Source organism: Pomacea canaliculata, linkage group LG1, assembly GCF_003073045.1.
Source record: "Pomacea canaliculata isolate SZHN2017 linkage group LG1, ASM307304v1, whole genome shotgun sequence".
NCBI classification, from domain to species: domain Eukaryota; kingdom Metazoa; phylum Mollusca; class Gastropoda; order Architaenioglossa; family Ampullariidae; genus Pomacea; species Pomacea canaliculata.
This window is the reverse complement of record NC_037590.1, coordinates 11,188,200-11,202,575: the sequence shown is the minus strand read 5'-3', so window position 1 is coordinate 11,202,575 and position 14,376 is coordinate 11,188,200. Positions and strand designations below refer to the sequence as shown.

At 37.0% G+C, this 14,376-nt stretch overlaps 1 protein-coding gene across 2 annotated transcripts in view; it reads left to right on the top strand.

The window, feature by feature from the left end:
• Positions 1-6: 6 nt before the first annotated feature.
• Positions 7-14,376, top strand: part of LOC112556899 (MKL/myocardin-like protein 2) — a 58,001-nt gene continuing 43,631 nt past the window's right edge. The window contains exons 1-2 of one of the 2 annotated variants that reach the window (XM_025226364.1): positions 7-114; positions 1,152-1,232. The gene's annotated coding sequence lies outside the window, so the exon portion shown is untranslated. Of the gene's footprint in view, positions 115-1,151; positions 1,233-7,510; positions 7,534-14,376 lie in introns of those variants that run through there. The other variant, XM_025226375.1, reaches the window with a different exon arrangement.

The following is a 14,376-nucleotide window of genomic DNA, read 5'->3' as shown; positions in this document are numbered from 1 at the left end:
TCCGGGGTACCGCAATATGGCGCCCTATTTACATGGTTAAAGACGGCGTTTGTCAGGATGATATGCGTGTGCATAACGATTTGTGAAAGGGTTTTCGCATCCTGAAAGTTATGGGTTCGTATTTTCTTAAATGTCGTAACATGAAAACAACGGAAAATATAAGAACTAATGTGGTTTGAAGTCTCGGTACATTCACAATTGAAGAACCCAAAGATCTCGTCTGCACTTCCTGTTTCTTGCATACATATATATATACATTTTAAAACCACAGATTTGAGAGAGAGCAGAAGTCCATAGTGCATATTCACGATTATTCCATTAAACTGTTTTAAAGAGCTTAGTTAATACCTGAATGCAAAAGCTTCTACTTTAAGAAATTATTGCAATAAAAAATAATTGCATGTTATCTATCAGTCTACAACTACGAGTTCACGACCTGACTTCCTCCTTTTATGCATAAATTAACTGCATGTTTTCTTTTTCCTTGTGTATCGTTTTATTATGTGACACATTACAGCTCTAAAAAAAAAAACGTATTTTATTTCTGTCTGAGAGGCATTGTTGCTTTTCTACTGTCAGAGATAGGGTTAAGGATGAACAATTTCACTAGGGCTGGTCCTCAGACTACTGTTTTGAATTGGCCTCTGAGTTGCACAACACATGTTAGCACTGAGCTTAAATATAATTGCGATAATTTCCTTATATATATATACAAGGAATCTTTAGGATCTAGTTTTTCTGAAAATTCTGTAATGAGTATTTGTCTACTTTTTAAAATATATGACATATCTAACTGTTCTTGAAGTAAGTTTAACATTTTCCTTTAGCATTAGTTGTAAAGAAAACATAATTTATTTCATTCGTATAACAGTGTTTATTTATGACATAAAAGAGAAACAAATTATAAGAATAAAGTAAATTAGATTTTTAGCACTGTTTTCGTACTGAAGTGCAGTCATGTTCAAACAGAATTGTGCAGGAATTTCTTTGTCTGGGTTAAATATCATCTTATTTCAATAATTTTATTGTTTATACGATTTATGTTTTCAGACTTCAAATACTCATTTTTCTTTACTTCATTCATATTTTTAAGCTAGTTGTTGTAATCACCTCTTTGTTATTTTTATCTGTCAATTTAAATTGCATTACAGATGTCCCTGTGGGAAGATGGCATAAATCAGCCAGATCTTAAGGTGCTGTTTGTCAGTGGAAACATCTAGATCTTTAGAAGGGTATGTATCCATAATGCAGCAGTTGTTTTTGATCCTAGCTTGGTATCTTTCTTTGTCTGTGGTGTGTAACTTAGGCACACAAAAAAAGCAAACAGTACTAACAGCAATACTATTTCAAAGTGCACATATAAAGTAATGGCTTTTTAACACTAATTATTAATTTTATATAGCATTGTAAATCTTATATTTCATAATAATGGACAAGACCATCGATGTTACTTAGCTTATAGTTGATGTTTGCGCTTTCATCTACTTTATTTCAGACTGTGGATTGTCATAGGTTGAGGATAGGGATGAAAATGTTGGGGATCATTCACTTATTATTGACTCATCACTTTTATAATCATTGCAAAATTTATATGAAATGAATATGAACTGCAAGAGGGGTGATGAATCTTGGTATGTTTAATAATAACAAATCTTGGTAGTGTCTTCAGCTTCAAAACAGGTCAGTTCAAGACTTGTGGGAGTGGGAAAGTTCACGTTGCCTCCTAGCAGCAAGGATTATTTGATTTATTTGGAGATGTAAAAGCAGCAGATGAAAATGAAGCTATCCATTCCTCATCCCATAGGCGCTGCGGTGGCGCAACAATTAGCACCTGTCACCAATACAGTGAAGGTTGGCTGTCCTGGGTTCAACTCTCGTCTCAGGCACGCTGTTCTTTCTCTGCACGTGACATCTGTTTACAGGGCTGGCTGCCTTGCGGTGATATAGCCTTAGTTGCTGGCATAGCATACAACCCCATTCCCCCCCCTCCTCATCCCATGTTCTAGACGTGTTGAACCACATCTTTGCCCCTATTGTTAATCAGGTCCCATTGAGACCTTTAATTTATTTTAAAGGATTTTAGAAACTTTGATAAGAGTTGAAATCAACAAGTTAAAATCTAGAGGGGTAAAATGGCATAAAGCTTACTGCAAAGAGAACCCAGGGGATGAGCTGCCAATTAAGTAGTTTGCATTGTTAGCTGTTGTGTAATTGAAAGCAGGAAAATGAGACAAGGCACACTTCACACTTTCTTCTTAATTGGTTATTTTCAGTTTCACAGAATTATCGACTCGGCCAAGTAGATATTCCTTTTTGTCTTATTTGTCTTATCTCTTATTAAGATATTTTTCTGTAATGTGCTTTCGATAAGACATGGGGAGATTCCATTGAACATTTACAATGTACATACTATCACTATCTCGGTTTCAGCAACTGCATTTGGTGTTTTCTATAATTTTATTCTGTTGGAGATGGGGAGAGAATGAGGCCTTGCTTGCCTTGGTTTCTCTGTTTAATACATTATTAAAGAAAAATGTCTGAAGTTATAAGCTTCTTTTTCACTTTAAATTACTCTCTAGTTTTAGTCATTGGTTAATTAATATAATAAAAGTGATCTTCATGAGTTTTTTTGAAATATTCAGCATTAGAAATGTCATGCAACTGAGCAAAATGAACAATATATCTTTTAAGTAGCCATTAAAGAAATTTGTCCCTTGCGCAGTTACCACCCTGGTGAGCCATCAGGAATCACTTCTTGCTACCATTAAATGGTAAAAGCTAACATGGGGCATCTACATCGCTTGACATGATAAATATTCCCAAAATTGTATTTTTAATCTTCAATTACAATTGCTTTTTTTTTTTTCATTTCCAAGCTTTGCCAGTTCCTCGTAGCTCCATATGTAGTCTTTGAGCTGCCAATGATCTTTTATCAAAAATATTTCCATAAGGATATTGTAGTAAGGGGATCCCTTTTAAAGTGAGATGTTAGTCTATTATAAAAATTTTAGATCTACAGATACATACCACATCCATCTTGCATGCATTTTTGAAAGAGATGAAGTGGCATAAACAGGGCATTGCTCTCTGTTTAAGGTTAAAATCATAATTCTTTCTGCTAGACTAAATAAAGCTGGCAGTTCTTTTTTGACTGAACTGCATAGCAAAACAGTCTGTAATTGCCTTTTATAATCTAGTGATTATAAACTAAACATAGTGCCGCTTCTTTTGTTAATGTTTACCCGCATAAATTTTTTCATGCTTTTATGCCACAATCTACTCTCTTAGCAAAACATATTTGCCAAGTAGTGCTTTTTCCAGCACCTAAAGGGTCACCAACACAAATGTTTTCCTGCATTTGTATCAAATCTTTAAGGAGTGAATAGATCAAAAGTTAGGTCGCCTGTGTCCAAGGTTGTAGATGTGCATACTAATTGGTTGATAATGATATGGCACATCATACTTCCCCCAGCTGACCCAGCTATTGAATGAATATCTAACCCACAGACAGCTGGGGGAGGAAAAGTAGTTGGGGAAAGTAGATGGACACCGTCCTCACAAAAATATTTCATAAGATATATACTGTCACTAATGTGTCACTTCGCAATGACCAGAAGGCTAGAGGGCTACTGTTATTTTTTTGTGAATGATAAGCAACTTTTGCCTGTTCACAATGAAGATTGCTAGCTATAGATTGCATTGCTGACTAACAGATGTGACTAAAGCTCTTGCTGATTTTTCCCTTTTTGTATCTTTGAGGGATTTGTGTTAAAATCGCCTTTTCTTGTTTAAAACTCAAAACAACTTTAATGAACAGTAATAAGTCAGATGAAAAAATTATATAAGTGGATTGACAAAATTGTGTAAGTCCTGGGATATTATAAGAACATGCCCAGTGAAACTTCACGTTGTTATTAATAAATTATACAGAGGCTGTTGAAATCTTTGCAGTGGTTGCTGATTCAAATGATTAAAAGTAAGAGTTATTTCCCTTCATTCATTCTTACTCTAAGCCACAGCCATAGCAAGGGCATTTTTACTTTGATCTGTGATAAGCCATATTATATTTGTTATAGCTGTTTAGAAGGTTTAAGAATACATAAATTTAATGCCATGTTAATCGGTGGTGTTTGAAGGGAATAGCTTCGGGTGGGTGGGGGGACTTCTACAGTGTAGATCATACTTGATATACTGTAATTCACAGCTTAGACGTTGTAGAAAGTTATTTAGTGTTGAAATGAAATGCATTATTTCATCATTTAACATCAAAGAATATACTTTAAAATTTAACATTAAAAAATAATGGTCCAGTATGTTGTAAATACAAGAAAACATTACTTGCAGTCTACTTAAATTTACTTGAGGATTTACATAAACCTAGATCATTTTCAGATGCTGTATTAAATTGTAAATTTCTTAAAGCTTTTTGTACCACAAACTTAGCTCTGCTAACACATCTTTATCACAAACATATGTTGCATTAAATTCATAACAGTTACATTAACAGTCTTTTTCCTAATAAATTATGGTTCTTTATGGAATAATTTATCTCTTAGCATGAAGAATATGCAATTAATTTTGATCTTTTTTTATTTAATATTTTTGATAGAATTTTGCACTGTTTCATTAAATGAGAAAGACTAACATTACTAGATGGACTGAAAGATGGCTTTTATGCAATATACAGATGAATTAGAAGAAGATAGAAAGTCCTCCAATCACCTTGCAGTAGAATGCATAAGCTGTTTCACAAAATTTGTTATATAGGATCCTGGAAAATCTTGAAAAATGTTATAATTAGCGCTGTCTTCTGGGTTCTCTCCCTTTTTTCAGTAACATTATGTCCACACTGCTCACATTTGTTCAGTAATCTTTTAAATTTTAAAGAAATTGCATAACATGAATAATCTTAAATTTTTTTTTTGCTGATATTGGTGCCTTTGTCCTGAAATCAAACATTTATTTATTATCTTATTTATTATTAATGAAATTCATTTTTTGTATTGGAGGAAACCATTATTTTTATTTAGTAATACTTTGATTTTTAGAAATTCAATAAGTTGATCTTGAGAAATGTAGTTATTAATAAATATAAACAAGCAAGGCAGAGAAGTCACAAAGTGAAATGATTTACTATTTTTTAACATTTAACAAAGTTACATTTATGACAAAAATGTTTGTTTATCAGTATAAGTTGTCTAACCTTTGCAATGTAGTGAAATTAGAGAAGAATGCTTTATTCTAGGGGAGAATGTTCTGGAGCACAGTCCCCTCTGTTTTCTCTTACCTGTTGGAAATTGGTTTGTCAGCTGTTTCATGCAGCAAGGGCACTAGAACACTCCAATCTAAGGCATTCTTGCTCTTGAAATTTTCCTCAAAATGTGTGTTCAAAAAGATACCTTATAATTTTCATTGTAAAAAGTAATCTTGTGCTTGTCTATGTTTGATTTCTGAAGCAAAGTCATAGGATCACATTGTGGAATTGGAAAAGATAAAAAAAGTAAATAAATGGAAAGGCTTAGATGATAATAATAGTAATCAGGACGATTTATATAGCACATTTCCAAAAATTGTTTTGCTCAGAGCTCTTTACATAAATCATAATCAACTAGATTACTAGATCATAAACAACCATGCACCCATATTAGCATATATACTACAGATACTACTCATACACAAAGTAAATACAGTCATACATCATGCATGCTCAGGGTCAGGACAGGGTCACAGTGAAGTTGTTCTGAAAAGATGTGTCTTAAGTTTGGACTTAAAGGTGGTAAGAGAATCAGAGTGGCGAATGCTGATGGGTAATCCATTCCAAGTTGATGGGGCTTGGTAGGAAAACAACCTCTGTCCATGCGTCTTAGTGGGACTCACAGAAGCTTGATGTCAAAAGATGAGCGAAGAGGTTGAAGTGGGTGTATAGATGGGGCTGAGTTTGGAGATGTACCAAGGGCTTCTGCCAGAGATGCAAGTGGCCACGTTACATTTAAACATGTTTAATTAGACCACTGATGTATACTTCAGGCTCATAAATAGATCAGTCACATTCCATGCCATTGATCTCTTTTGGCTCAGAAGGTAAAATTATAGACCACTGTTGTTGATGCATGTCACAGTTACAAACAAATAGGAAAAGAAGTCACTAGTCTCCAAAATAATATGCTTTTACATTTCTCAGTGAGATGCACTATCATTTACTTGGGGAAAGGGAAAGGCATTAAAATGTAGTGAGACAAAGACAGTATTCAAGTTCATTCTACATTCTGTCAGATTCTGTGAAGCAAGTTTTTGTTTATTATTTTATCATGACTGTATTTTCAGGATTTCCCACCATAAAATGTTGGGGAGGGGGGTTACCTACCTAATAAAAAATATTGGCAGTTTCAATGAACATTTGCAGTAAGGGGGGGGGGGGGGGATTGAACATCACTGTATATTAATGTATTTTGTATTATTACCAAGACATTTATCCATTTTTATTGTATGTGGATATCACAGACCTGATAGCAAGTAAGGACAAAATATCAGCTTTGATGTGTGGTTTATTACACAATACAACCTCTTATACCTAACCATTTTCCAGCTTTCAATGCCAAGTTATTTACTTCCTCAGCTCAAATGGCAAATTTTCTTTAGATTTACAGGTATTTCAGTGCAGTAGGAAACATTGGTTTGCAGCACTGAAACTTAGATCTTTCTTCAAAACCTCCAGGCTAAAAGGCATAGCACACAAGCACTGTTGAAAAACGAAACAGTTTTCTTCTTTTTTTTTTTTCTTCAAATTTTGTGCTGCTATTGTGTAATATTAATATTTTTATTTTAAAACACCTCTAACTTCCACTGAACTGTGTAGTCTTTGGTTTTTTTCTCACACATCAATCTAAAAAAGAAAACTTAATGTAGCCAGTAAATGTATAAAGTGTCAAAGAGTGCAGTTTTTCCAGATGATTGAGCTTGGCACAAAATAGTATTTCTCCAAATGAATGACCCCCTTCTGTTTGAGAAAGAAGATATGTTTCACTAATTTTGGCGAAACAAGTATTTTGCATTTAGCTTAGCCCAGAGATTTGGAAAAAAATGACTTACACATGTAGGATTTGTGCCCACCTCTCCACTTGCTGCAGATGACAAGGCAGGAATCGGGATGTTCATATTAGATGTGTTCTTTTGAAATGATCATTGCATATTCTTCCCCTTCCCCCATCCCTTGATTGTGTTTTACGGCCAGGAGGATATGTTTTGTTTCTGTCTCATTACGTACATCTGATCTTGTTACTTTGTTTGATGCTCAGTCCCATATGAATACACCCTACCTTTTGCAGTCCCCTACCCCTCGCACCATCAATCCCTTGTCTCCTCCTTGCCCCCACCCTCACAAACCGTCATGCCAAATTTACGACCAGGAAGAGAAATGATATCGCTTCCTTGTGTCTTTTGAGTTACCATCTTGTGCTTCACTGCTGCTTGATTCAGCTGGGATATATTTTGATAGAAACGAAGAGCAACTTGGGCACTCGACTAACTAACGAGGTACGACTGTTCATTTGGACTTCAGTTCATATACATCGATCTATCTGTGAAGCATCTATGGTTTTGCTTTAAAGACATTGTAGTATTGAGCTGCCATTTATATGTTAATTTATTAATATGCTTAATCTGATTATGATTTTCACTTTATCGATGAAACTGACAGTAGGGGTACGTCCATCACTGGCTTGTAACGGTTGCGATGCGTATAACCTATCACGGACTACGACGGGTACATTACGCAGGACAGTGGTTCTCGGTTTGATCCACCTGTAAGTTACGGGCTCGGCGGGAATTTCGGCCATTTTTACACTGAAGGACTATATGTACTCACAAGAGAGACTGTAGTTCCAGACAGGATCGATGAAACAGTCCGCTTTTTTTGTTAGATGAGACCCGACACAGAGGCGGGGGTAGTCGATCAAAGTCTGAAACATCGACAGACACCGGGACTTGTGTCCAGACTTCAGCAGCAAAAGGCTGAAGCCATCCGCCTCTCGTTTCCATTGCGCTTGTTACGTCAATGGCCCTGCTCGCTATCTGTGCCATAGAACCGAGGGTCTGATACACGGGGGGAGAAATGCCTTCGTAAGTAGAAACCTTTGGTTAAAGCGTGAAACATCTGTCAGTCATCGCGACAGTCAGTAGAAACATTCATAGCTTTATACATACCGCTGCACCTTTTGTTGTGTTGGGTTTTGGGATAATATTAGATGTGACAGTTGTCGTGGTTTTATGTCTCTTTTTGTTTATACCACCACACGAAGGATTAATTCCGGCGTTAACGGCAGCCGTGTAGTTGCACTCAACCACGTAGGGGTCAGGGATGCTTTACATATAATTTTTTGTTACATATATGTATTGTTTTATTTGGGGAAATATTTTGCAATGTTATACATAGGTTAATGAGTTTAAGCAGGAATCCCTTTGAACGGAACGATGTGCAGATGAAAGAACCGAATGCACTGAAGTGGAATGCCCGAACACAGTTGGTCTGTCACTTACATGCACGCTGATGGTAATGAGCACCTATTTAGCTCATACCAATTTGCTCAGTTCTTGTTTATGAAATCAGGTCAATATTCATTGCTATCATAGTGAATTAAATCAAGTTTAAAGAAATAAAGCTAGTAGTGCAAAGAGATAATCATTTTTTCCTTCGCGAATGTTTTTTTCCCCCTTATTGCTAGGGAGTTCGTGAAACTTTGTCTTTTGTATTGTCTTTGCTTTTCATTTAACAGTTCACATTTTCTTTTAAATCGAAACCCAGCTGGTTTTTACATGACCATCTCACACACACACAAAGTATTCTGCTGTGCGTTCGATTATGAAGGCCCCGTGTGTGCAAGATGGCCTTTTGCTATATGGAGTAGTGAGGTTTGAGAGAGAATTCTTCTCCAAGACATGCTAGTGTAATGTCCCCGCGGTCACCCCATAAGTGCTCAAAAGAGGCGAGGTGAGAGGATCTTGAAGTCCAGTTCGTTGTGGCGGAATGATGGGACTGACAACCTGTGTCTGGCGTGCAGTGTATCTAGAGTGAACGTGAAGCGAAAAAAAAATCAAATGTTAAGTATTTCTTCTGCTGAATGTAGAGAGACAGTTCATAAAATTAATATATTAGAAAGTGCGCTTCCAAATAAAAAAGTGTCATTTGAGAGGAGAAATGAAAAGTTCTTTTCCGGAATAAGATGTGGTTTTGTGTCCACCGCAGTGTTTCGTGTCTTCTTTCTTTCAATATTTTTTGAAGGACGTTTTCTTAATGGTAAAAATATTTGCTTGAAATCTCATTGAACAAAAGCATGCTTTCTTTCATAGCCAAAAACTGTGGAAGTGTCTAGCGGGGATATGACAGATACATTGCATTCCATCAAAAGGCGGCCATGGACAGAGTTGCAGAATGGATCTTGATTTGGACTTCATCTACTGATGCAACTTCGTCTTCGTGGATCGAGACGCGTTCAGTGAGCGGTACTCAGGCCTCTTACTGCTGTGTGTTTATTAATTAGATGTTTCCCCCTCCCCTCGACCTTCTATAGTGACATGACTTTGAGCAGACTGTGGGCAAAAAGGAAAAGTCACTTCGCCTGACTGCACCGATAACAAACCCCGAGTTTAGTAGCAATGCGTTAATCTACAACGAACCAATCATGGAAAAAAGATGACTTTGGGGTTCACGCGACTGCGATTGTGCAATTCCTTAAAAGAATTAAGAACGGAAGAGTAATAGTTTGAGGTGATTGATCTTTATCTTTTTGTCTTGCCTGATGTCTTCTCCTGTCAGACTTTGTTTTTTGTGTTTTGAGGATCGTTCCTGTCACTGGATGTGATGCCTTCTTCCATTTCGGTGGCAGTATTGTTTTTGGTTTTTTTTTCTTTTTTGACCAGAAGACAATCGGCGTCAACGAATAAGAAATAATTGCCGAATTTGCTTAGCAGGAACAAGAGACTTGTTCGACAAAAAGAGGTGTTTGTCTAAGGTCGAACCTTGGGGCGGAGCGAGAGGCGGAGTTACTAGCGGTTTATTAAGCTGACGACATCGAATCCGGATACTGCAATCAGGCAACAAGGAAAAGCTGTCTTGACTTCTCTGTTCGGATGGTGACGAGGAACAGAAAACTGTCGATTAGTGCTTTTCGATTGAACAAGCGGAAGTTGCCGTAACTGCCATCGACATGAAAACCGTGATCTTATCTGCGTACAAACAATCACTTTGAATCGTTTGGCATCTCGCATGACCGTATCCGTCTTCGCTCTGTATTCAGAAATGTGCTTCATGAGTTTTTATAGGCGGATAGACCACCCCACCACGAATGTGTATGTATGAAGCTATAGCAGTAGTATATTTGCATTTATCTCATGAGTTCTGCTATGTTTATTTTACTTTTCATCGTTTTAAATGACTTTCGCATTTCTATTTTATTTTGACTTGGTAATTCATTGTGACAGATCCGTTGTTCCAGGTTCAAAGACTAAGCTCAAAGTGAACGCGAAGCGAAAAAAAAAAATCAAATGTTAAGTATTTCTTCTGCTGAATGTAGAGAGACAGTTCATAAAATTAATATATTAGAAATGTGCGCTTCCAAGTAATAAAGTGTCATTTGAGAGGAGAAATGAAAAGTTCTTTTCCGGAATAAGATGTGGTTGTGTGTCCACCGAAGTGTTTCGTGTCTTCTTTTTTTCAATATTTTTTGAAGGACGTTTTCTTAATGGTAAAAATATTTGCTTGAAATCTCATTGAACAAAAGGCATGTTTTCTTTCATAGCCGAAACTTTGGAAGTATATCTTTTGCAGGGGTAAAGGATTCGTAATGAAGCAGCTTGTTTATCTTTCCCTAAAGAATTGGAAAGTGGCAGGTCAGCTGTCGTGCATTCCTTTTGTCCTTTTACCCCACTCCTTTGGAGACATAGTACATGATATAGGTATGTTGAGGCTTTAGTAAATTGCTAATTTTCTTCTGACTATAGACCATGATCCGGTTGGTGCCATTTCTATCGGTCTTGCGCTTTATTTCCCGACGTTATCCTTGCTGTTCTATGTGTGAAGTAAGATTAAATAAAATTTATCTCGTGACGCTTACATTTACATGTGGCGTTGTACCTGACTTTTCAGAATCATTTTTATCCCTGTAGCATTTTTCATGGCGTAAAGAAATACATTTTCTGGATATTGGCATCGGTCTTTGGTAGATGAGTTTCACGATAGACGCGTGGAATTTCGCTTGTCAGCAAGAAACCATGTTAAGGTGCTTAGGTGAAAGTTTATTCATCGATTGCTGTCTGCACCAACCTCGTGCTGCTAGACTTCTTCTCACTTCCTTCCCCTTCATTTTCCCCCCCCCCTTTTTTTTTTTTTTCTCTCTCTCGTTTTCCCCACCCCTTCTCATTTTTGTTTGTTTTGTTTTTGGAAATACAGTACCACTCCGAGAATATGGTTTCCTCCCATTTATTAAAAAAAGAGATTTAAAACATCAGTAGTTGGCGTAAACTTACTCTATGTCATAATATTCAGTATTATTATTTTGCTTGACGCATGCTATTTTGTGAATATCAAATTTTGAGTCAGTATTATTATGGATTCCAGGGTTTCAGGTAGCATCATTTAGTTTGTTTCTTGGTTACTTCTGGTGTTACTTAAGCTGACTACGAAAAGCATGTAGGTAGATTTTTTCCCTGTTGCGGTCGTCGACCACTCTGCAGCATCATAGCAGCAATGCATCTCATCTTTTGGCAGCGTGTTTGGCACAGCGGAAGACACCTATCACACTCGAAAGAAACAAATGTGCATTTGTGCTTCATTGTTTTGTCAGCGCCATCTGACATTGGCGAGTCGTTTTCAGCTTTTATTGAATGAAAGATGTGTAGTCTTCGCGAACGCGGTGGTTATGAATGTCATAATAGCTACACGCCCTTTGCCGGGCTTTAAAGTGATTATGATACAAATAGTAGTACACACGTAAAATAATAGCAGACATGTATATAGCGCGTTTCCTTGCCTTTCAAAAGGCTCAGTGTGCTTTACAAAAGAAATGCAGAAATACAAAGACACAAACTCACACAACAGACAGACAGACAAAAACATGTCCGCAAACAATTGTACAGAGATATATCACGGATGTTCTCCCTCTGTGCAGCTGAGCAGTGGAACTCTTTTGTACATCACATTCGCCACTGACTCGAAGGCTACATTCAAGCTCTTTCTACAAACAATTGTTATCAAAGTACTATCCCTGAATTACTATTCTTAACTCCCTTGCTGTACTGTTTGTCATGCTAACCATCATGTAACGACTCCATCTTTACACTGTTTACAGTACCTACATCCCTTCAAAACTTCATTGCTTTACGTTCTACCCTTGTACCTCATCTTTATGTTTTTCAGTGTACGTACCTCCCAGTCCACTGTCTGTTCTTTCATTTATCATGACTGGTCGACGCAGTGAGTGCGATCTATTTTGGTCGCGTTGCTGCTATAAATACCCATTATTATTATACCAACAGACACATGAACAAAACAAAATAATAAGAACACATACACGGACGCAAGCACACAACATGCAAACTCTTATGTCGACAGCATGACGAATGGGATGATGAAAGATGAAACCAGTAGCCGGTGCTAGTTTAGTCCCGTTGTAAAACTGTCAGCGAGGCACAATACAGTTTCCGTCTTAGGACGGACCAAACAGACGAGTAGTTATTGTTTCTCCCGCTCGTTGAGTAGTAACTTGCTAAATGCTTCTCGGAAAACCATAATATCCAGTGAGCTCACAAGCCAGGAAAGCAGTGCAAATCCACCGATACAATAGCTACAAAATACGTTCAAATTATCAGCATCTATAATGAGTCACAAATGTATTCAGATATTGCTTGCTGATGCTTTATGAATTGTCAGACAGTGCTAGAAGCTTCCGCAGAGAAAAATAATATCACAGAAGGTAGATTACTAACGTTTTTGTGTTTTGTCTTGATTTTAATTCTTTTTTTTTTTTTTTTTGTTTTGTTTTTTTTGTTTGGTTGGGTTTTTGGAGTCACAAATGGTAAATGAATGGCTGTTCACAGATTTTATAGTCCATTTCTACGAGGTCATTAGATAAGAATCTGTAAAAAAGAACAAAGCTCCTCAATATAGACTTGGAAATAGTTAAAGTAAAAATGCAACACTTTGTGACCTCGTACAAGTTGTATTATTTCATCATTTCTCCAGTTTGCTTTGTTGACAACTATTAATTTCGTTGAAAGTTTTCAAAATTATTTCTTCGGTCAGCGATGACAATTGAAACTGTGTGTGCACGTGCGCATGATCTACAAGTCCTGCCACGTGCCTGTAGTGACAGGACTGCGCTGCATGTTCGCATTACATGTACCGTTATAGCGGGATCTGCTATAACCGACGATGACAGAAGCTAAACCGTGTTTGGTGATGCAGTGCCAAGAGCCAAGAGGCAACGATAACAAAGGGATTTGCAGGACCTATTGCTTTTGCAGGTTTAAAAAGTAGGACAGGTGCAACGTATTTGAGTAAAGTGTGCAGCCCAGGGAAAGGGTAGGGACCTGCCTTCATATAGCTGTGTTATCGAAACGAAATTTCTGTTGGAATGAATCTAGCTCGGAGTTTTGAAACAAGTCCAAGTTGTTTGCAGCCTCCTGTGACACGATGTCATGCGCAGTATAAAAGACATGCTCTCGTGGTCGATGGAGAAGAGCACAGCGGCAAACCTTTCTTTGTTTTGCTTTTTTGTGCACGCGTTGAAGACGTAACCATTGTCAGAATGTTTGTCAAACGAAGTAGTCTTTAGGTGAAGGTGTTGTGTTGTATGTTCGAAATCGTGGGTCTGTGTGCTTGAAACACCTCATCTCATTGTAGAAACAAGACGCGCTCAGTCACTCGTCTCAAGGTTTAATAATTTTTTTTTCAGTATGGTAAACTATTTAAACGATGGTTCTTTGACCTTTTTTGTGGACTCTGTAAATAAAAATTACAAATTGGTGATAGTTTTCAAGCTTAAAGGTTTTTAAGAGTGACTTTTAAATACTGTGCAGCGTACAGTAGTACATACACAACGTGTCTTTTACAAAATTTCGCAGAATGGGTGAATAACGTTTTCCCTTCGTTCATTTGCAAGTAGTCCTAAAACAAATGATGCCATCAGGAATGTATATGGACAAGTTTTCCATTGTCAAAATGCAGCTTTTTGAAGAACTATGATCGTTCTTTAGGTAGGCATATCATTGGACATTCGTGACGTCATGGGTTTACCGGTTTTATATGTGTGTGTGTGTTCTAACTCAGAAAATCGCTATGAGTGTAGATTGTAGAAGAAATGTGAGTGAAAGTTGTTCAAGTAA